Source organism: Macaca nemestrina, chromosome 12 (assembly GCF_043159975.1).
Source record: "Macaca nemestrina isolate mMacNem1 chromosome 12, mMacNem.hap1, whole genome shotgun sequence".
Classification (NCBI taxonomy): domain Eukaryota; kingdom Metazoa; phylum Chordata; class Mammalia; order Primates; family Cercopithecidae; genus Macaca; species Macaca nemestrina.
This window is the reverse complement of record NC_092136.1, coordinates 35,087,209-35,111,288: the sequence shown is the minus strand read 5'-3', so window position 1 is coordinate 35,111,288 and position 24,080 is coordinate 35,087,209. Positions and strand designations below refer to the sequence as shown.

General features: G+C 39.9%; 2 long non-coding RNA genes and 1 pseudogene across 3 annotated transcripts in view; 2 read left to right on the top strand and 1 right to left on the bottom strand.

Moving 5' to 3' along the window:
• The first annotated feature begins 9,226 nt into the window (after positions 1–9,226).
• The window catches only part of LOC105471484 (uncharacterized), a 59,556-nt gene continuing 44,702 nt past the window's right edge, over positions 9,227–24,080 (top strand). For both annotated transcript variants that reach the window (XR_011610723.1, XR_011610724.1), the window contains exon 1: positions 9,227–9,693. This is a non-coding gene — a long non-coding RNA (uncharacterized lncRNA). The remainder of the gene's footprint in view (positions 9,694–24,080) is intronic.
• Positions 13,193–15,421, bottom strand: LOC105471485 (uncharacterized). Its single transcript, XR_981159.2, has 3 exons — positions 15,267–15,421; positions 14,694–14,914; positions 13,193–14,594 (listed from the first exon to the last, which is right to left on the bottom strand). It is a non-coding gene; the product is annotated as an uncharacterized lncRNA (long non-coding RNA).
• Positions 15,267–22,705, top strand: LOC112424895 (large ribosomal subunit protein uL11-like; annotated as a pseudogene).

The window sequence follows — 24,080 nt, the reverse complement described above, 5'->3', positions numbered from 1 at the left end:
GGTACTGTTATAGGTTAACTACCTGGGTGGCAAAAAATTTGTATACCAAACCCCAGCAACATACAATTTACCCATATAACAAACCTGCACATGTATCCTGTGAGCCTAAAATAAAAGTTGGAAGGAAAAAATTTAAAAAAAAAAAAAGGCTTTTGTATCCATCTTCAATGAATGATACCCGTGTGTCCAGAAGAGGGCGATATTTTACTACAAACTTCCAATGAAGTCCTCAACGACTTTGAAAACAGTATACATTTAGAAAATGAGTATCATAAGGTACAGTTGGAGGAGTGCCATTTGTTCAAGTGCTTTGGGGGTAAAATGTTTCTTCTAAATAATACGGGAAGAAGAGCAAAATTTCCTCCTTACCCACGTCATTCTTATATAGATTGTTCTTTCAATTGGAAATCAAATATTCTACTAAAATACAGTTAAAATGGAATATTCCAAAACTAGTCCATACTTCAATTATAAGTACTTATAATCCAGAGGAAAGAACATGGGTCCAGGTGTCAGGTGAACCTGAGTCTGAATGCTGTCTCCACTACTTGCTGGCTTTGGGACTTCAGACAAGTTACTTGTTTTCCAGAGGCCTCCATTCCCTTGCATATAAAATGTGCAGAGCAATACCTACATTACAGAGATGTATAAACATTAAATGTGTCAGGTTAAGAGCCCAATGCAGGCCAGGAGTGGTGGCTCACACCTGTAATTCCAGCACTTTGGGAGGCCAAGGAAGGTGGATCAACTGAGGTAAGGATTTTGAGACCAGCCTGGTCAACATGGCAAAACCCCGTCTCTACTAAAAATACAAAAATTAGCCAGGTGTGCTGGTGGGTGCCTGTAATCCCAGCTACTCGGGAGGCTGAGGCACAAGAAGCACTTGAACCGGGAAGCGGAGGTTGCAGTGAGTAGAGAGTCCGCCACTGCACTCCAGCCTGGGTGAGAGAACAAGACTGTCTCAAAAACAAACAAACAAATAAAAAAGAGCCCAAGGGAGAGACTCAATAAATGGCAATTTCTTATTCAATAGAAATAGAATTGCCAGATAAAATACAGGACATCCAGTTACATTCGAATTTTAGATAAGGAACAAAAATAATGTTTTAGTAATACTTGGAACACACCTATGGCTATTTCATGATATATACTTAAAGGTATTTGTTCACCTGAAATCCAGTATTAATTGTGTGTCCTGTGTTTTTATTTGCTAAATGTAACAATGTTAAACAGAAAACTCTTTGGCACAGAGGGGAAAACCAAAATAAAAATGGCTAGAGACTTTTAAAAACTTAGGATGTATTAGTAAAGGGCTTGACATTTCTAGTAGCTAGGAAAATTAATATATTCAATATTCTAAATTTTTGAATAAGCAGCCAATCTAAGCAAAGTTATTTAAAATTTTTCTTTAAGTAGAGCCTCAGTCATTTCCATTCCTTATTGCATTAAACACAGTGCTTTGTACATAATACACATTCAATAAATTTTGTTGAGTAAAATATTTTAAAATATGGAGAAAAATAAAGTCATACTTTAAGAAAAACAAAAGCATAAAGCAGGAGGTGAAACTGGCAGTGCAGTCTAATTTGTGTGTTTCTACTTTCTCCCCTTCCCCTTGCCCCAGTAAAAGAAGGTATGCCCCTCCTTTTTTTTTTTTTTTTTTTTTTTTGATGGAATTTCACTCTTGTTGCACAGGCTGGAGTGCAATGGCGCGATCTTGGCTCACTGCAGCCTCCATCTCCCAGGTTCAAGCGATTATCCTGCCTCAGTCTTTCAAGTAGCTGGGATTACTTTAGTAGAGATGGGGTTTCACCATGTTGGCCAGACTGGACTCGAACTCCTGACCTCAGGTGATCTGCAGGCTTTGGGCTCCCAAAATGCTGGGATTACAGGCTTGAGCCACCTCCTTTCTTTCTCAGTAAGAAAAATGAGTTTAACCAAGTAAGAATAAGGTTTGGGAATGAAAGAAGGGAAGAAGAAATAAAAGGAAGTGTTTTGCGGTTTTTTATTTCCTGATCAGTGGGTTGGAAGTGTGCCACAGAAGGAGGGCCACACCTTGGGGTCTCAGGAAGCGCAGTATCCATAGCTCAGGCCCCACCAGGTGACAACCTTAGGGGCTAAAGCAGGTGTTGTCCTGTGTGGCAGCCAGCAGTGAGCTCGCAGAACAACACAGCTGTCTCTACTCTGCTCATCCCTGCCTTCTGTGGGAAATCCTCACTAGGCTGAGCCCAGGACAGCACCAAGGGGAGGAAATAGCTGCAAGTCCTCTCACCTGGCTGGAGTTGCCTTTGGTCTGGACACTCATACCCCAGGTCCTTCTGGGTCAGCTCCCAACAAATGCAGTGTATCAGTTCCATTGACCTAGTCACGCCATGGAGGTCATTGTGACCGAACAACCAGAAAATGTAAATGATGACACTTCTTGTGGAAAAGAAATCACCTTTAAATGACAAACACACCTGCCATTGGTGTCAAAAGTAGCGATTTTGTACAATGATGTTCGTCGCATTTATAACAGCAGAATTTGGAAACTGCTTAATTTTTTAACATGAGAAAAACAATTGAATAACTAATGGTATATCATTATATATATTTTATATTATATTATGTATCAATATAATATAACCAAATACGTTTTTGGTGAATTTTTAAAGTAATGGGGCAACATTCATAGCAATGCTAATTATTTTTAAGGCAGATTATAAAATAAGATAAAGAGAACAATTCCAAATTTGTTAAAAAGCAGGAAGACACCCAAAGTGAGAGAGATTCTAAAATAATAATAGAAGTTATCTTTGACTTCATATGATTTTTCATTTTCTCCATCAAATGTTCTGTAATTTTCAAATTTCCTATACTGAACATGATTACTCTTATAATCATGAAAATATATATAACATTATTAAAAGGTAGTGGAAGTTGTTCGTGCTAATGATTTGTATCTCTTTCTTCTCATATAGCAGATAAGCCATGACTTTTGTGGTCAAATGTTGCAGGACCTTGGATGAGTATCTTAACTCTTACCCTCACTTACTGCATCCTTAAAATGGGAATAATTTAGGGGTTGAGAGGAGCTTCACGCAGATGATGTGATGATTAAGCGAGGTGATATATGTAAAACTTTGTTTGGCCAGTGCTTCATGCAGAGGAAGCATTCAATAAACTGTAATTATCATTAAAGAGCAGAATATATGTGTGGTTACCTAATTCTAGCCCTCGCTTCCTCAAGATTTTTCCCCCATTCCTTCCCCTCTTCTTTGCTTCCTTGCTTCCTTCCTCCTTTGCTTTCTTCCTTTAGGTCGGAAATAATTGACATCGGCAATTTCATAAGATTTGACTTTGCTTCTTATTTCACCTCCCATCTCAAAATTTGGGGGCAAAGAAATGTAAAAGGAAGTGCTTTGCTGTTTTTTATTTCCTGTTCAGTGGGTTGGAAGTGTGCCACAGAAGGAGGGCCTCACCTTGGGGTCTAAGGAAGTGCAGTATCCACAGCTCAGGCCCCACCAGGTGACAATGATAGGTGCTAAGGCAGGTGCTACTGGGAAATGAATTTCAAAGGATAAAAAGACAAAGGAATTAAAACAGGAAAGCATGATACTCCAGACGTGGGAGGAAAGGATAGTCCACTTGTCTATCAGAGACACAGGTTCTCTGATATCTGAGTACCAAGGAAGGATGGGCCCACACAGAGCCTTGGGTTCTGATGCATCACAGAGAAGCCCAAGGAATAGCCCAAGTACCCAGAAGACCTGGGCGGAAGTGGATTGGGTTGTCCAACTCAACCCTCCACCACTGAGACCTGGAGGGCAAGAGGAAAGAAAATGAATTTGAGCCACAGCATCAGGAATTTCTGTTAAATGCTTCATTTGAAACTCTTTAATAGTATTCTTGACAGACAGAAACTCTAGAGGGAAAGTAATCTCAGCACAATCCCTTCAGAATAAAACGGAAAATGAAGAGCCTCTGTGATGATCTATGCCAAGGCCACCTGAACACATTCTGGCCATGACTTAGTTTACCAAATGCACCTCATGCGGCCTGCTGCCCTGCCTGCTACCACAGCTCCTGCTCACATGGCCCAAAGAGCCAGCTACTATTTATCGTGTCTGCCAGGCCCCATCAAAGGAAACCCCGCCATAATTTTCTGAAAAACAGGGTTTAAAATGGCTCAAAATATAAACAAATGAACCATGAGGTGTTTTAAATCTAGAATGGGGTAAAACGTTATTTTGTTTTTATACTAGTAAGTATGTGCCAGGTACCAGGCTCAGTTGTAATCCTTAAACAGACTTATCAGCGAGGTGCAACAATTACTCCTACATTTTGCAGACAAATGGAAGCACCCCGGGGTAGTTTTGTTTTGTTTACTCCTTTGTCTTCAGTACCTGTGAAACTGGTTGACATTTAGTAGCTGCTCAGGAAGTATCTCTTGAATCAATGAATGAAGTTAAGTAATATAAATAAACCACACCCAGGTTTACGCATATATGCACGTACCCATATTTATGCAGGAATATGCAGGCCACGTCTAGGCTGGCCTAACTCCAAAGCTTGAGTTCTCAATCACTATCTCTAGTAACCTCTTTACCACTGACTATGTGAGTCTAGGAAGGAAGACAAGGCCTTGCTGGTGTGGGCACTTTCCTGAATGACACAGAGATAATATGTCCTTAAAAATAACTGGATGTGGAGTGCTTTCCCCAGGGTCAGTGTTTAGGCATCACTAATAATCCAGTTGTTTTCTGCATTAGGAATGTGTTTACATATCAGCTATGAAAGCTGAAGACTTCTTTATAATATGATTCTCCAGGCTTTCTGTTATACAGAATGATAAATTACAGGCTAGTACTCACCAAGTCTCTAGATACAGGCAAATGTATTTCTAGTATCACTTTAGCAATTGCTTGAGGGTTTTGAAAGTCTCTTGAAAACAGGCCGTTGAAGAAGTTTGCCCTAAGAAATTCTTAAGATTAGGGCTTGAGAAGTTAAATGCAATTTCTGTACCTTTTAGGGGCTATCTATTCGAAGGTGAACAGATTGAGCTTGCATTTCTCCGTGTGATTAACATCAAGCGCCCTGTGTTGGTTGAAAAGGTTCATTAGCAGGAAAAGAACTTAAAAGGCAGGATGGACAACTTCAATTTAGATAATTGTTGGATGTGATGGAGTGCTCTGCAAATGGGTCTGCACGGGGCTGGGGCGGAGAGGAGCACCATCCACTAAGCACTGTAAAGGGCTCTCAGAAGCCACAGGCAGCAAATGTTTGAGTGGAGGAAGCATGACATATGGGATCAGAGGCTCTGAGTTTCAGTCCCAGCTCCATCACTTACTAGCTAGGTGACTTGAGGCAAAATCACTGTCTCTTTGAGGTTAGTACATCATCTGTAAAAGTGACAAGCATCGTGCCTAACTTTCAGGTTGTTCTGGGGATCCAGGGAGATAGCTGAGGTGCCTTGCAAATGCTCTGTACAAGGGTTGGAATGATTGTCATCATCATCATGGCAATGGTTATTACCAAATGATGTTTAAGAGGTTTCAAACATGACCAAGTACATCAATCCTGGGTTATTTTAGGATCTGAAATTAACATAAGTTTGAATGCTTCTTTTAGAACAAGTATACAAAATTATAAATTGCTGCCTTGAAAGGAGCTTCATTGGCTTCCCAGTAAATACTCCTCTGCCTCCACAAAAAGAGGTATAATCATGGTCAATAGCATGGACTCAGGGAGGCACCCTACCCAGGATTCAATCCTAGGTTAGCTGTGTGACCTTTGGCAAGTTACCAAACCTCTCTGTGCTTCTGTTTTTCATTTGGAAAAAGGTTGTCATGAGGATTAAATAACTTAAAATATGTAGCAGGGCTGGCGCAGAGTAAGAAATATATGTGTTTATCATCACCATTTTAAAAAAAATCTCCTTTCAAGGATCTTTTCATCTGGAAGAATGAAATATAACAAGTGCAACCACGACTTAAGACAGAATGTGGTGAGTGCTATAAAGAAGTACAAGCCATGAATTCTGGGAATCAAAAAAAAAAGAAGTCACATTTACTTGGGGGGAACCAGGAAATGCTTTGCAAAGGATGAACAAAGAAGTTTTCAAAAAGCAGCTCAGTCTAGGTAGAAAAAAAAATAGCCCAAGCACAGGCTCAAAGGTGAGACTTGGTTTGGCATATCTGGGGACAACAAAAGTCTATATTTATGGACTTAGAAAGCAGGAGAGGAACCTGGAAAGGCAGATTGGGGCCATAGCGTGAAGGACCGTGGGTGCCTATTTAAGGAGTTGGCAGGCAGCGGAGAGAGGACATTTGGCTTTTGAGCAGGACAAAGTCAGGATTAGCACATGTGGGCTGGAGGAAAATTAGCCCGGCAGCATCAGCAGGAGGGACGGGTGGGTTCAGTGCCACCTACTCATCCTGGCAGAAGGGGACAAAGATGACTGGAGTTCCTCCACATTAACAACCCGAACAATTTGGAACATGCCGCCAACAGCATTAGGCAGGGCAATCATTTCTCTGAAGTCTGAAGAAAGAACTGTCGCTTTGTAGCTTTTCCTTTTTTTCCCCTATTCATATTGGTGTCAGAGTTTAATTTCCCATTTCATCTCATCAATATAAAATGTGGGGAGGGTATGCCTCTGAGAATGGAGCTGTCACCCACCCATCCCAGTCCACTGCCTGGCACTGATGGGCTCTGAGCAAAGGGCTGACAAAGGCTTATCTGGCACGGCCTTATCTTTTCTCCCAATGAAAACTTCTTCCATCTTCTCTCATTTGGACTAACATTTTGCAAAACTTCTTTTGCTACCACATTTTGGAGTATATTTCTTTTGAGAAATGAACTGCTTTTGTGCAGGCACCTTGCATTTTAGCTTTCTCCCCAGACAGGTGCGGCTGCTGCGTACAGCACACTGCACAACCTAAACAACTGTATGTGGCATCCAGTGACCTAGTCAGGGCCTTATCGCAGAGGACAACATTTGGCATCTGCTCCAAGGCGTTCCTACTCCTCTGGGAAAGGCAGTTGCTATGTGTCCCCATGAGGATTCTGCCTCCTTGGTTCCAGTTGGTCCAGAAGTGGGTATCTGACTTCAGCCAAACCAATCAGCATCCTTCCCTGGAACATTCAAAACTAAAACAATAGAGAATCAGCACCTCCTGGTTGGTAGAAACAACAGGATTTGAATGGTGGGAGCACACATAAGCCAGGTTCCCAGCACAGGGAAGAAGACAGTCTACATAACAGAAAAGGAAGCTCTGCCATGAGAAAAGTGAAGTTCTGGTTTGATTTGAGTTCCTTTTCCCTGAGGACGATCTCCCACCTTGTTCTACTCTAGGTTAAGTGTGATGCCCTTTTAGAAATTTCCTTCTTCTTTTGCCTAAACTATTTCAAGTTGGATTTCTATCCATTTTGAACAAAGAGACCTGACTCATATACTTATGCTCTCACCCCTTGCTCATCAATCAAAGTTTACTCAACCTGTCTCCTTTCTTTTCAGTGTTCCAAGGGGTGAAGAGAAAATTTTACTGCTTCTAACATAGAGAATAATGTATTAACCCTTAATAATCACAGTAAGCACTTATATATTGCTTTTCCATTTTCAAAATGATTTTTCAATCAGTATTTCAGTTGATCCAGATAAAGATGCAGAGGAAAGGAGAGCAGATAGTATCTTCCTCCATTTATGGGATAGAAAAGTTAGGTCCAGATAAATTAAGTGACTTGCCCAAGTTCATTATTTTTTGCCAGAGCCTGAATTTCAAACCCTTTCTCTTGCTTCCAAATCCTGTGTGCTTTTCCCAACACCTTCTTGCTTTAGGAAGTAACTCCAGGCTTAGACTTTTGGATATTGGTGAAGGCCAGTGAGGAAAATGATGTGGTCAAGGGGACCTTCAGAGGATCCTCAGAACGTTGGTGAAGCAGCTGTCTACTCTGCCTGCAAGGAAGGGGATACTCCTGTGGCTTATGTTCAATGGGACCAAGGAAATAACACAGGGCCAGAACTAGGATGAGGCAAGTGAAGTGCCAAGGGCAAATGATTCAAGGAGATGCTTATTTTCAGGGTCGTACTATGGCCTGCCCTGGCCCCATAACGTCATTAAGGCCATAACTGCAAAATTCAGACTCTAGAAGTGTGTGAGATTCTTCCTGAAATAAACACACATCTTCTAGGCTGATTTAGTCATAGGAAGAATGTGGGATGGAAGAATCAGAAGACCAGAAACAGGCGCTGGTGGTCATCTTTACCACGCCTAGCATCTAGACACCATTGCCCAACCTCTTTGCTCAGTGCCTGCCTGTATGATGGATTCACTTGACTAACCATGCTCTCAAAAAACATATTTTTTCACTCACTCCGACACACAAATGTCCTTAAAAGTAGACTCTGAAGTAAAAGAAAATTACAATCACATTCTGTTGGAAACTTAGTGAAAGCAAAAGAAATGCTTTAAAAAAAATCAATATTTTTGACCCTAAAGTAGATCCTAGAGATAATCTATTTCAACTTGGATTTCTGTCACTTCTGACCAAAGGGTCCCAATTACTATACCCATGCTCCTAGGCTGCTTTCATCAATCAAAACTTACTTGTCCTGTTTTCCTTCCTTTCAGTGTCTAAAGGTTTATCAGATCAGAAAATTGAAGCTGATAGAACTTAAGTGGCTTTCTCAAGGTCATCCAGCTGGTTAATGAAAGGTCCTGGGTTAGAATTCAGGTCTACTCAGGCACAGTGCTCATTCCACTATACTGTGAGTCCTACACTGAGTCCTGGACTGAAACAGTTATTTCCCAGCTTTAATACCAATCATTTCATGTATGTACAGTACTTAGAAATTTTCTGAGTGCTTTGCATTTATTATTTCATTTCTAACTCACAGACATTTTGTGAGTAAATTATACCTGTGAGCAAGATAAGAAAATTGAGGCACAGAAAGGTCATGACTTATCTGAGGAAACATACTGAGGTAAAGACATAGCGGTTGTCATCCTCCACCACTGTTTATGTTTTTTCCTACCTATGTGACAAGCCAAACATATCTATAATTATTTGTTTAATATTTGTTCTCTTCTACCCTATATTAATTGTTTATTGCCATCTAATAAATTACCCCAAAACTGAGCAACTTGAAACAACAAGCACTTATTACCTCACAATTTCTGTGAGTCAGGAATCCAGCTGCCACTTAGCCGGGTGCCTCTGGCTGAAGGTCTCTCATGAGGTAATAGTTAGGTGTCAGCTGGGGTTGTGGGCTCATCTGAAGGCTCAACTGAAAGATGATTCACTTCTAAACTGTTGGCAAGATTCAGCTCCTCATGGGTTATTGGGCCAAAGACCTCAATTCTTAACTGGTGACTGGCCAGAGATCTCTCTGTTACCACAAGGCTTCTCCACAGGGCAGCTCACAACATGGTAGCTGGTCTTCCTCAGGGTGAACATGTGAGAAAGCAAAACATGGAAGCCCAAAGCAGAAGCCACAGTACTTTGTGTAACCTAATCTTGGAAGTGACATGCCATTACTTTTGTTGTGTTCTGTGTATTAGAAGCAAGTCAAAAGGTCTAGCCCACAACCAAAAGGGAAGAATTGACAAGTGTGATATCAGGAGACAGAAATCATTAGAGCCATTTTAGAGACTGCCTAACACATGCTCCAAATGAAAATTACACCTTCAAGATGCCCAGGGTAAAATAGAGGTAAGTTTATGATTTTTCTGTTTTTAAGGAAAAATATTTTTTATATTAAGCATAAAGGATTATGCATCCAAAAATCATAGCTGGATGCTTTTTTGATATTTCGAAGCCATTGTGCAAGGTGGACACATATCCCAAAGGAATAGATCTGTGATTCTGCCATCCATCTCTCCCTCTCCTCAGAGCATGCTAATTTCATAGTTTGATTTTTTTTTTCCATCTAAAGTGAAAGTCTTGCCTTCCAGACAACACCAGTGAATGACACTGCCTGCATGTCAGAAATTGCAACTGACATTTCAATTTTGCTTAATTTTTTTTCTTTCTTTGATAGTATTATGGTGAAAATTTACATTTGAATAAAAAGCAAATAGTGCATGTCAGAGTAAGCATCAGGGAATGTCAAATTGTTTTTTTCCAATTACAACTCTATTTCAAATAGGGTAATGCAATTAAAGGATAATTACTAGAAGCACAAAGCCAAGGTTACGATCAGAAATGGTTACCCTTTCACTTTAAGTCCTGTCTTGCTAAATAAAATATTCCTGAGGGGCAAGTTACTGTTTGAAAATAAAATATACTCAGCCAGGACCACCCAAACACTTGGCAATGTTGACCTAAACACCTATTTGTGCATAAATACAAGTGTTTAAAGAGATGAAAGGACACTAAAGGTAAGTTGCATTTTCCTTGACTTTATTACTCTGATTAATAATGTGATAAATTAGCTGTAGGATGCAATATTAATTAACAGTATATTAGTTGCATTTTATTGCCAATAACATAACAAGCTCTGAAATAGTACTCAGACTAAACTGCTGACACGGGCTTTTCTGTAAACTGAGCTGTAGTTTGATTTCTCATTTGTCCAAGTGAAGCATCAGCAACTGAGTAAAACCAATTACCTCAAAGCCCACCAAGCCCTCGGCAGCAACTTAGTGCATCTAAGCTTTGCCCAAATGTTATTACTTTCAAATTAGAGCCTGGTCTGAAATGGGCCGTCGAAGAATTTCTACTGCTGAAAATAATTCAATATGGCAGTCCAGTTGTGGAACACTTTTCAGGGCCAAATGGAAAGCAAGACTCCTTCCAATTTTGACACATTGCGAATCCATGGCTGTCCAATTCTGGAAGGCAAGCCTGACAGTACAGAAGTCAGATATGAAAAGGGAGGCATTTTCCTGCCTCCTTAAGTAAAAAGGTTGTAGGAAAATCTCCAGGTTGTAATGTTTATTTTTGAGATGAAGTCCTGGGATGGAGGTGGGGGACACTTTAGGAAAAAGGACACAAGGTCAAGGATGAAAACAAATAAGACACTTACCTAATGGGAGTTATCTCACTTCACTATGTAAAGAGAAACTACAGCACAAGAGTTCATCAAGTAAAGAGAGATGTTGTTGAGTGAACACTTGGCCAAAGGGATTAAAAGAAGTAGGGCAGAAGAAATACCTGTTCATATTTAATCATTTGTCTCCCCCATAGACCTTCACTTACTATACTCTTTCTTTCTTTCTCTCTTGCTCTCTTTCTCTCTCTCGCTCTCTCTCTCTCACACACACACACACACAGAGTCACTTTTGATCCCCTTATCTTGTTTAATATCTTTCATGGAACTTATTACTGTCCAAAATTAAATTTCAGACAGTTTATCCATTCATTTATTTCTCTGTTCCTGTATCCCCACCAAACTCTACACTCCATGAGGTCAGGAGGTGTGTCTGTGTGCTGCAGAATAGTGCCTGGCATGTAACAGGCACAAAATTAGTTTAATCAAAGAATGAACCCATTCACTGAACTTACATTTACCAAATGGCCAATGTCTAAGTGCAAAGGATTCAAAGGCGATGATAATCATAACTACTATTCACTGGAGCCCTCAATGAGCTAAAAGCTTTACATACAGTATTTTATTTGAATCCCTCAACAACCCTTTGAAGCATGTGTTTCTATTTTCTTTCTTTCTTTCTTTCTTTCTTTCTTTCTTTCTTTCTTTCTTTCTTTCTTTCTTTCTTTCTTCTTTCTTTCTTTCTTTCTTTTTTCTTTCTTTTTTTGCAAATGAGGACATAGAGGCTCACAGAGACTGACTTAATACCACCAAGCTAGAAAGAGGTGAAACTATAAATTAAACCAGTTTGTCTGGCTCTGACTCCAGGCATTGTCATATTCAAAGATTAATAAGAGACAAACATCCTCCCTGAGAACCTGAAAGGCTCACGCTTTGGATTTGAAGCATCATTGTCTTCGAGGGTCCTCCTAATCTTTTGTGGCTGGAGAAAGAATCTGGCAATAAATCCTGGAGAACTGGAGATGGGACATTTGCCATCTTGGGGCCTTCAGGAATGTCCTTGTTCCTGGCAGGATCCGGTATGCCATGCTACTTTGCCTTTGGTGAGGTCAGATTCTGCTGTAGAGGTTTGCCAGGGCAGCATATATTCTCATATCCTTGGTTCCAGGTCCATATATGAGCCCAGCAGCTGTCAGGGATCCTATTTACTTTTAATAAATCTAATGAATGAATGATAAATAAGTAATGATTCTTCTGCCTCAGAAAATCCAGCAAGGGCAGGACCCAGCCAGGTGCATGGGAAGCTAAACTCTTTTCCAGCCTTCACAACCGAATTTTAAACAGCCAATACCAAACTCCAAAGTCAGTTCAGACTCACAGAGTTTCTGTGTATTTTAGGGGTCACAAAACTACCCCTCTCTCTGGTCTCTTGGGATAAAAGAAAGTTCCTCCGCCTATTCATTCCATGAATTAAAAAAAAAAAAAAAAAAAAGATTAAAAAAGGTCTCCTCGGTTACAATGCCATTCATATCCTCTGACCAGAAAGAGTTAGAGAAAAACTTCAGGATTGATCTGAGGAACACAGAGCCCAGGTTCCATTAAAGTGTATTAATGCCAAGGTCTGTGCAATTAGTGAAAAGTCAATTCCCATTACTAGTTAACACTATTGAATATCTGCTTTCTTTAATAAAAAGCCATGTCCAGTACAAAGAGAATAAATCAATAGGTTGGCTGCATTTAGATCTATTCTGCCTTCTTCTAAAATGCACAGAGAAACTCCCTGTCAGAGCTCCACTGTCTGTCTGCCAAGCTCAGTCTGTAAACTGGCAGCTGGCCCTGCCTTCTTTGCCTGGAATCTTTCATTAGCACTTTCTCGCTTTAGCTCTCATTTCTCTCATCAGGAAAATTAAGTTTTATCCCATGCCTAAAAATCTTCTCTTAGAGCTTAATCTCGATCTGCCTCTGAATTGTACTGGTTCAGAAAAACCAGCTGCAAAGCCACTGTGGCCATACATCTAAACCTCAGCCTTCACCAAGCATCAGTTCTTCCTCACGCCACGAGAGTAGGGTACACAAAATTTCTAACAAGGGGCCAAAGAATTCCAAGAGCCTGAAAGACTTTTCCCCTCCAGAGATACCCTTTGCATTCTTTTATATCTGGTAATCTTCCTTGCTGCCAATTTTGGAAGTAGCTGGAATGTTCCAGATTCTTAATCGTGAAAAGCAAAAGAAGGATATACCTGTCCTGTGAAGTCTGCAAGCCCTCTCCATTCTGAACACCACATGTGGAAGGATGCATTCACCTCCTGTCCATGGAGGCTGCCTTTCTGTAGCTAAGCCCATCTATTTATCTTCTTTGGTGTGGGCCACTAAAAGGAGAAAGCTGTTTAGACACTACCTTCATTATAATGCTTGGTTTATTAAAGACTACAAGGGTACTTTGAATCCCACTGTACATGTAAGTTACTCTTAAGTTGGAAAATTGTGTTTCTGTGAAAGCGCATTACTGTACCTTAAATTATTTCATTTACCAGAATGCTCAGTCTTTGATGGGAAAAGGAGGATTGATATAATTTTGCTTTAGTTCAGGTTTACTATGCAGAATTATTTGATATTCTTTTTTAATCCTTTGGTCCTTATTCCGCACCCTCTCTCCCTTCCCAGAGTGTGTGTTTGGTGGGGTGGGTAGGTTTGGTGGTGATATTGGTTTGGGTCATGGTTTCAGTAGATGAATAGATTTGGAATTGCATTCTTTTCAGGACTCAGCAAATCGGTGTGGATCATTCTGGGTTTTTTAATTGGTTCAAGTCTACTATTTCTCCACTTAAGCAGGTAGAAATATCTAATGAAACAAGTGCTGCTAGAACCACATCTGTTTATTCCTGTTGCTGGGATCCTTTCGTGCCACTTTCCATGGCCCCATTTCTGGTCCAGAGGCCTGGTCTGCCATTAGAGAGAATCACAAACCCGGCCCTACACTGTGAAGCCAATGAATGATCCCTAGTACTGTCATGGATGTTTCTTGAAGCCATTGGAGTCATCCACAGTGGTCAGAGAACTCAGGGAGGGAATCTCTTGCACTGCTTCCCAGAGCAGCTGTGGGGTGACAGTAACAGGCAAACAGGGAAAATGCACACCATCCTAATACAAAGGTGGAAAGTGTTCAGTTGTGAAGAGGCAGTTGTGTTTACACAAACAGCCAGTTTTTCCTCACCTTCAAAGTTACAGAGTTGGATAAGACAGGCTCACTAAGTGAAAAAGAAAAATTTAAGTCATCAGACAGGCTATCCACAAGTGCTCCAATGGCATGGATGGTTCTGCCAAAGGGACTAACTGATGAACAGGTGACTGGGTGAGGAGACCGCAGATCTTTGTTATCCCAAGCAGAAGAAGCCTCCCCACTTGACCAGAGGCAGTGATTGAATTCCCATTTGGGGATCCCACAAAGAAATGGACTGACATTGTCAAGCAATTAATCCAAGGTGAAGTACGATAAAAAAAAAATTGGGAAATGAATATGTGCAGTCCCAAGCAATCTGGCCGTGTGACGTTGATGCAGGAAAATTGCCTTTGAAGAGGTTGGCAATTGTCTTTGGTCCTTTAGCAAATCCTTCAGATAACTCTGAAATGAATATAAGGAGCAGAATTGGATTAAACAATTTTATATTTTACTTTCACAAAGTATAAAAAAGGTTTAAAATTTTGAAATTCACAGAATCACCTCAAATGTTGCAAACCTTCTGAAGCACCGAGGAGCTAATCCGTCTTGTCTTTAAGACTGGTCTCAGGGATTTTTTCCGCTCTGTAGGAGCTCCTGAGAACTGACTTTTGCAAAAGAGTCAATTTTCCAAGCCAGAGCTGGCAGAAGAGTTGCTCCGTAAAATGAGAACAGAATGGAATGCACTCTCACCTTTGAGTTCAAGTGCATGTTGAGATTTTTATCTGAAATGAATTCTGATTAATATCACCTTGGACTAAAGGAGAAAAACATTCAAGCATGTGTTTATACTTGTTGACATGAATAAAAGATACACCTTAAATCTGAGTCATAATACTGGAATAAAAGATGATTATGAAATGCATACCACTGATATAGCCTCACCAAGAAAGTCAACGTTCAAATTCCCTAAGAGACAGAGAAATTTGTTTCAATAACTTGTCCAATCACTCTTTAGCCATAAGACCAAACTATGGCCCTTGCCCACACCACTTTGTTCTTTTGAGTTATTGTCTGTTTCTCACTCTAATTATTTACTTCCCAATCATATGTGAGGAGAAAAAGAAATGGACATACCTTCCAGCGATGCTTTAAAAGCTTCATTATTGGTACAGAGAGAGGACAGCAGATTGAATTCCATGTTCTGAGGAAAACATTGCATCCATGACGATGTCACACACATACGAGAGCATGAAGCACATCCAGGTAATCAGATGGTGACACAGAGTCCTGCAATCAGCTCTCCATATTGACCCTGAAGCCTTGCCTTCAGCCAAGTTAGACCTTTCAGTGGAAATAAGATGGAATTATTTCAAAATAAGATGGAAATAATTTGGAAGTTGGCTGGGTAAGCCCTGTTGACATGGAAAAGCAGGTTTTTCCCATTTTTCTACTCTCAACTCTATACCTCCTAGATAGACACTCTTACATTTCCCACTTCACTTTCCACAATTTCTTATCAAAGATGACTTTAAAGTGTACAAAACAATGATATCTAATGGCTTCCCCTCTCACTTAGAGTAAAAGCAAAGTCTCTATAATCCCTCATCACCAGGCCACCAGCCAACCACTCACCCAATGTCATAATTCCTTCTCCAGCCTCCTCCAGGCACACTGGTTTACCTGTGAGTCCTTGAACATTCTGGGCACATTTCTGTTTCAGGGCCGTTGCACTTGTTCTTCTCTCCATCTGGACTGCCCTTGCTTCAGTGCCTACATGGCAAAATCAAGTCTTAATTGTCCGTCTTCAATAGAGACTTCCAGACCATCCTCTCTAAAATTTTAACCTCTCCCACCTGTCAAACAATTTCTGTCCTCTTTCCTAACATATCATATAATTCAGTTTTCCAATATCATTTATTGCCTATCTCTCCACTCGAATGTATGCTCCAATGGGACAGTATTTTATACACTGCTGTATCCTTCGTGCCTGGAACAATTCCTGCTATGTAGTAATGGCCCAATAAATACTAACTGAATGAGTGCATACATAAATGAATGAGTATCAGTGATTCACCAAACCCACCTCTCCTTCATTCACACAAAAGCCAGGTCATTTCACAGGGCACTGGAAGGATTGCCACCATGATCTTAATTGCAAATAGTTACTAGCTGTTAGCAGACTCCAAGCATTGTATGAAACACCTTACATACACTATCTTATTTTATCTTCCCAACCAACTCCTGAGCTGAGTGTAATCATCCCCAGTTTACAATGAATAAATGATAAGCCAGAGAGATCAAGTAGCCTGCCCACATTGGCTTACTAGTATGTGATGGAGCCCAAATGAAAGTTAAAGTTTGTGTAACACATGAGGTCTTAACCAGGGATGATTTTGCCCCCAAGGGTATATGTGGCAATGTCTGGAGACATTTTTTGTTGTCATAACTGAGGGTTGCTACTGAATTCTAGTGGATAGATGGCAGGGATACTGCTAAACATTCCTAGAATACGTATGACAGCCTCCCATAACAAAGAATTATCCTGCCCAAAAGGTCAATCGTGCTGAGGTTGAAAAACTCTGGTCTAACTCCATAAACTGTTTTTAGTCACATTGCAGTTTTGCTCGATTAGCTGCTAGTGGCAGTGCAAACGGCATCAACCCTTTTATAAAGCAATATGACAATATTTCTTGAGAGGGTTGCATGTTTTCATACCTTTTGACTCTGCAATCCAACTTCTGTAAATCTAGCCTAAGGAAATAATCTGAAATGTGGAAAATGCCCCCAAATATTTATCATGACATTATTTGTAATAGCAAAAAATTAGAAACCAGTTAATGTCTGGTAATAAAGGGATCATTAAGTAAATTCTGGAATATCCACTTGCTGGAACATTAAGCAGCCATTAAAATGATATTTATTAAGAGTTCATAATAACATGAGAAAATGCTTACATAGAAATGTTAAATTTTAAAAATTGTTTTCAAAAGTATGTAAGTAGTATGACCATTAAACAACTGACAAAAATTATGCATATGAAATAAGTGAAGCAGAAATACATTAAAATATTAATAGTATGGTAGCACTAAGGCTGGTTAATTTCTATCTTTTATTTTTCAGTGCAGTACTTCCAAAACAATAATACATAATAATGTCAAAATATAGCAACAATGTATTCATTTTATACTGCCGAAAATATCATTTAAGTTTTTTTTTTTTTCCTCTTAAAAAAGAAAGGAAAAAGAAAAAGATGGGGCGTGGTGGAGTTCGAGGTTACAGTGCGCTATGATCACACCATTGCACTACAGCCTGGGCAACAGAGCAAAACCCCTGTCTCTGAAAAAAAGAATAATAAATACAGCAACTGTGGTGGTGGATTTGCCTCTTATATGGATTAATTAGCTGTTTATCTCATGTTTATTATTCCTCCTAAGTAACTGTCTTTGTTAGAGGAAGTGAGAAATGCTTAGTTATGTAGTAGTAGCTGGAACTAGCTCCATCTTTGCCAGTTTATAGCTATCAAAAACATGTTACTCACTCATCTTAAGTGTTTTCCTAATATTTGAAAAAGGTTTGATTCTATTAGGGCAAAGAATCCTCACACTTATAACCAGGACTGCCATCAATGCAGTTGGGGTTTGGGACCCAGAGGGAAACGTGAAAGGTGGGTGCCATGGTCAACCTCCTTCACATGGGCGTCCAAAACAGGGAGCCACGAGTCTAGGACTAAGAGTGTGGGCTCTGGACTCCAACAGGCCTTGGAGGGAATCACAGGTACACCCCCACCACCGTGTCTTTGAGTGAGTTCTTAACCCCTTTGTATCCTCTTTGAACTCAAAGTCTGTGTTTAAAACCGCTGTGAAATGCTTTTAATGCTTGAAAGACTCCTTGCTCTTTGCACACTGTGACCTGGGACCGTTGACTTGCAGGAACCTGCCCCTACAACTAGCTTAGTCCTTGGTGCTCATCCTTCACCCACTTTCCAGATGTTTTTATCTCAACAAGAATTGAGGCTTAGCCCACAAAAGTTATGACACTAACTCTGAAAGCCTCATCCGAGATGCCCTATCTTTGGACTTGGTTTTAATTTAAACCTGCCTTCACCCTCTGGACTAATAGAGATAAGGTTGACTTTCTGGTCAGCTGTGGACTGCAGCCTAGAATGAGGAAGGAACACAAAAAGCAGCCGCAGAGACAGCATCTTCACTCATTCAGACACTATTTGGGCAATGAAAGAACAGAGAACTCAGTTATTTAATTAACCCTCCGAGTCTCTGGAATGTAAACATTTTCTTTTGTAAAGCTCTGAGACCTCTCGTTTCCAACCGGCAGGGCTTTATTTCTGCCTCTCCTTCTGTTTTTCTGCTCTTGACCCTCCTGTAACACATTGTTGGATGACTTGTTTGCACAGAGGGACAGGATTATTTCCCACCCCCCTCCCAAATTCTTGAGGCGTTAGAAATTTTCTCCCTTATCAATTTTCCGCGGACTGACCCTCTATTCCCTAATGGTGCTGGATTGGCACACACCGCAGACATGGGCTCTGAAACAAAAGGAAAAGCAAGAAGATAGAGATGCACACGGCCAGCCTCCCTGTCTATTCCCAGTGTGTCCCACTGACAATGCTGTGTGGAAGGGAAATTGTTCTATCAGCGACTGTGTTAGATTCGTGACCCCACCACAACCTTGAGTTGGCCTTTAGTTGTCGCTGATGGGAACTGAAGAACAGCGCCTGTCGACATGATTGCTACTCTCCAATGAATCAGAACATACAGGGCGAGGAGCAGCACATTAAAGTAGCAACAGAAATATATCACTGTACTTTTATATAGATGTATTGCTTTTGCCCAGGCATATAAATGATTGGGCCAGCCACTTATTTTTTTTTCAAGGACTATAAATTAAAAATAAGCTAAGGGTTTTAAAATTATGTTCTTTTTAAAAAACCAAGGTAGCTATTTTAAGGCAACAGTCAAATATTTAAAGATCATCTTATGTGGATATTTCAGCGACTGTCATTGGGAGGAAAATCAGCCCTTGCCACCTGCACTCCAGTTACTTAACACATGGGCACTGATTTATCATGGGTTGTCATTTGCTAATTGATCTTTTTTTTAAAAGTAAATGTTCCCCATGTTTACTTCTCTGCCTGCTTACTGAAGAAAGTATAGTTCACAAATTTAAGTTGTGATTTAAATAGACAGTAAATATATTTGCCAGCCTAGAACAAGATGCTGGAAGAGTCAAGGTGTTCAGAGAAAACTGAGAGCAGGGATCAATGATTCTTAAATTGGGAGGTGATAGGGCTCCATTGAGAATAGGCTGGAGCTGATGGAAACTTTCTCCAGGAGCACACACATGCATGCTTGCACTTCGCAGCAAAATTTTTCCTTTTGCTTCAAGGACTCAGAAACTCTCTGAAGCCCCTCCCTGGAGCCCCTGTTTTTGAGGTTATCTTGTAAAACTATAAATTTGGGACGCACTAGGATGCAGTGATCAGCTGTGATGTATGTCTTAAGTAACTGCTTACTAATAACAGGTCAAATATAGCTGCTTGCAAATGATTTGCTTTTGGAAGTATACACATCTGAGAATATTAAAAGATTTACCAATAACAGTGTCACTCTCACTTAGTCACCATAACCAATAAGACCTGTGTGGTCTAGCCCCTACCTACCTCCCTGATATTACCTCTCACCACTTTTCTCCTTACTCTACAAGCTTTAGTCACATGGCCTCCTTTCTGATTTTCAGCCCACTGAGTTATTTCCTGCCTTGGAGTATTTGCAGTGCTGGGCAATATTCTAGGCACAGACTGAACAAGACCACAAGATCTGTCTTTTGTGGATCTTATATTCTGCGGAGGGAAACAGGCAATAGATGATCAAATCCCTAAGTCTGATCATTTCAAGTGTTTTGAAGCAATTAAAATGGAGTGAGGAGGAGCTAGAGTGTGACTGATGCATGGCCAGGTAAGGCCTCTTTGGGAAGATTGTAGCTGAGATTTTAACTGAGATGGAGAAGTGCGAAATAGCTGCAAGTCAAAGGGAAATATTTGCGGGCAAATCCAGTAGCAAGTGCAGATACCCTGAGGCCAGAAAGAACTTGGTGAGTTGAAAGGTCAGCAAGTAGGTCATTTGACATCTGATATGCTCTCTCAGGGAGAAACTTAAATTATCCATGCTGCTGCCCAAATGATTGATATGCTGTGAGCAGTGATGGTGACTACAAATTGTTTTATTTCCCTGCAATAATTTTGACTTTTTGTCAAATACTTGATATGCAAATTGAAGTCATTTAAGACCTAATTAGAGATGGGGGCACCAGGAAGTCCAGAGAGGTTAGGTAGTTTACCCAGGGTCACACAGCTTATCATTAAATTAGTTTAGTGGACAGACCAAAGGAAAGCCCTGGCCTCTGCATTTGCAGGGTGGTATCCTTGCAACACTCTGCCTCCCTGTTATTTTCATGTAATTTAACAAAGGTCATTGTGTCTTGAAAACTAGTCTGGTGTCTGGTTCCATATGCTGTTGTGGTCCAGAGACACACTATCATTACACAGTTTTCAGCTTTTATAAACGTTTATTAAATATCTAGCTCAGGATTCCTGATTTCTCCAGAGGTTCTTGAAGCCAGTGGTGAGCTAAATATCTCTCACCTCTAAAGAAAACTAAGCATCACTGTCTCCTCTGGGCTGAACACTGAGATCTGTGAGACTCTAATGAGTTCTGGGTCCTCACCTTCCTCTGGTGGGGCCTGTGGTTAGGACAGATAGACTCCCAGCTTTGGATGCCCATGTCAAGAAGGCTAACAATGGCCCCCTCATATCACCTTCCATGTGTCCCACTGGCTCCCAAACAACAAGTGAACTGACAACAGTCTTGATTTTGACTAAGTGGGGGAAGTATTTGATCTGATGGAACCAATGTTTCTAAAATATTAGAAAAAAAATTGGAGATGAGTGACTGAAATATTTTCAGTAGCTATAAATTGGCAAAGACTGAGCTAATTCCAGCCACTACTACATAACTAATCAACACTGTACTAGAACTGAACACTGTTGTTAAAAAATTCCAAGAAAGAGTGTGGCCTGGATTGATATCAAAATACCCTTTTAGTTAAAAAGTTCAGAAAAATGAACTCAGCCACTTCTGCACTACCTCTGATAAAATCTAAGTTCACAGTCATCTCTTTTGACATCTGAAATCTGTCTTCTCTCCAGCTAGTCTCTCTCTCTTTTCTTATACTGCTGGTGAGAATATAAATTAGTCATTCCTTCAGAAGCATGATTTGGCTAGTAGGTGTCAAGAAACTACAAACTGTATAGTCATTGACTAAACAATTATATTTTTGAGATTTGATCATAAGGAAACAGAGATACTTGTAAGGTTTATATTGCAAGATTTATATGACAAGATAGTCACAGCAGCATCATATATGATAGTGAAATATTGCAAATTATCAAAAAGAGATTGGAATCTCCCAAAATGTGTTCTGCAGAAACAAATTTCATAACATGCCCTGGGGACACACACACACATACACACACAAACACACACACACACACAAAGGATTGTATGATCAAATAAATTTAGGACATACGTACTATATCTATATTTTGAGAAATTACAAAGCATATTAGCAAGAATCTTCTCAGAATTCTTGCAAAGAAAGAAATCTATTATTTAACCTCATTTAACTCAGTGCTTCTCAAATTCCTTTGGTCACTGAACCCCTTTATTACATAATGCTTCTTAATATGCTACAGAAAAGAGGCTCTGCAAAATATACTTCAAGAAATATTGAGTTAAATAAATTTACGTATCTGCTTTCAGCTTTTGTCTCGGAGGAGGCCAAGGTGCAACTTTCTTCGGTTGTCCTGAATCCAGGTTCATCCGACACCAGCGGCCTCCACCATGCCACCGAAGTTCGACCCCAGCAAGATTAAAGTCGTATACCTGAGATACACCAGGGGTAAAGTTGGTGCCACATCTGGGCTGACCCCCAAGATTGGCCAACCCAGGTCTGTGTCCAAAAAAACTTGGTAATGACATTGCCAAGGCAATAGGTGACTGGAAGGGTCTGAGGATTACAGTGAAACTGACCATTCAGTACAGACAGACCCAGAATGAGGTGGCACCTTCTGCCACTGCCATGATCATAAAAGTCCTCAAGGAACCACCAAGAGATAGAAAAAAACAGAAAAACATTAAACACAGTGGAAATATCACTTTTGATGAGATTGTCAACATTGCTTGACAGATGCGGCACTGATCTTTAGCCAGATAACTCTCTGGAACCATTAAAGAGATCTTGGGGACTGTTGAGTCTGTGGGCTGTGATATTGATGGCCACCACCCTCATGACGTCATAGATGATGTCAACAGTGGTGCGGTGGAATGCCAAGCTGGTTAAGAAGCACTCAAAAAAAATATTTCAATAAAGGATCATTTCACAATTAAAATAAATAAATAAATAAATAAATTTACATATCTGTATATGGAATGCTTTGCTGCTGCTTAAAACAATATTAAAGAATATTGATTCTATGGCATAAGTGCTGGTGATAGTAAGTGGGAAAAAAAGCAGGTTACATAAGAATGAATATTTTGTTAGCATAATTTTGGAAAAGAATGTATGTGTGTTATTATGCCAAAATAAGAACAGATTTGATCTTGTGGAGATGGAATTATTGATGTTTTTTAACAAAAAGTTTGTGCTGCTAAATTTACCCAATTGGCTATAATTAATAAACATTACTTTTATAAGGAAAAATGCTGTATATTTTTAACTTTTTATCTTAAAATAATTTTAGAGTTGCAGAAAGGGTACACAAAACAGTAGTTTTCATATGCCTTTTCCTCAGGTTCCCCTTGTATTAACATCTTGCAAAAACACAGTACAATAATTGAAAGCAAATAATTAGCATTTTATATGGTTTGACTGTGTCCCCAACTAAATCTCATATTGAATTGTAGTTCCCATAATCCACACATGCTGTGGGAGGGAGCCAGTGAGAAGTGATTGGATTGTGGGGGCAGTTTCCCCCATGCTGTTCTCATGATAGTAAGTGAGTTCCATTAAATCTGATGGTTTTATAAGTGTCTGGCATTTCTCTTGCTTGTACTTGTGCTTCCTGCTGCCTTGTTAAGAAGATCCCTTTCTTCCCCTTTGCCTTCCACCATGACTGTAAGTTTCCTGAGGCCTCCCCAGTCATGCTGAAGTGTGAGTTAATTAAACCTCTTTAATTAAATTGCCCAGTCTTGGGTATTTCCTTATAGCAATGTGAGAATGGACTAATACGTTATTGATGGGATATTCATTTGAATTTCACCAGTTTTCCCACTAATGTCTTTTTTTCTGGTTCAGGATCCAGTCCAGTGTTCCACATTGTACGTGGTCATATCTCCTTAGTCTCCTACAATCTGTGGCAGTTTCTGTTTTTCCTTTTCTTTAATAGCCTAGACACTTTTGAAGAGTCCTGACTAGTTATTTGTAGAATGTACCTCAATTTGAATTTGTCTGATATGTTCTCAGGTTACATTCATGCATTTTAAAATGTCACAGAACTCATGGTGTGTTCTTCTAGGTGCATCATATCTGGATTACATGATGTCAATATATTTTATTACTGGTCTTATTAACTTTGATCACTTAATAAATGTCCCATGGGAAGATATTTTGAAGCTATTCCTGTTTCTCATCACACTTTTTGTAACCTACTAATTTTGGTATCCATTAATAATTCTTGTCTACCAAAGTTATCACTGTTCTATTTGCCTAATGGTGATTTTCTGTTTTCATCATTCTTTCCACATTGATCGATTGGAAATCTACTGTAAGAAATATTTATTTATTCAAATATTTTATGGGTGTGAACTAATGATTGTTTATTTTATTCATGAGTTTTGATTTTTTTTTTCCTTAAACCATCCCAGATTTGGCCAT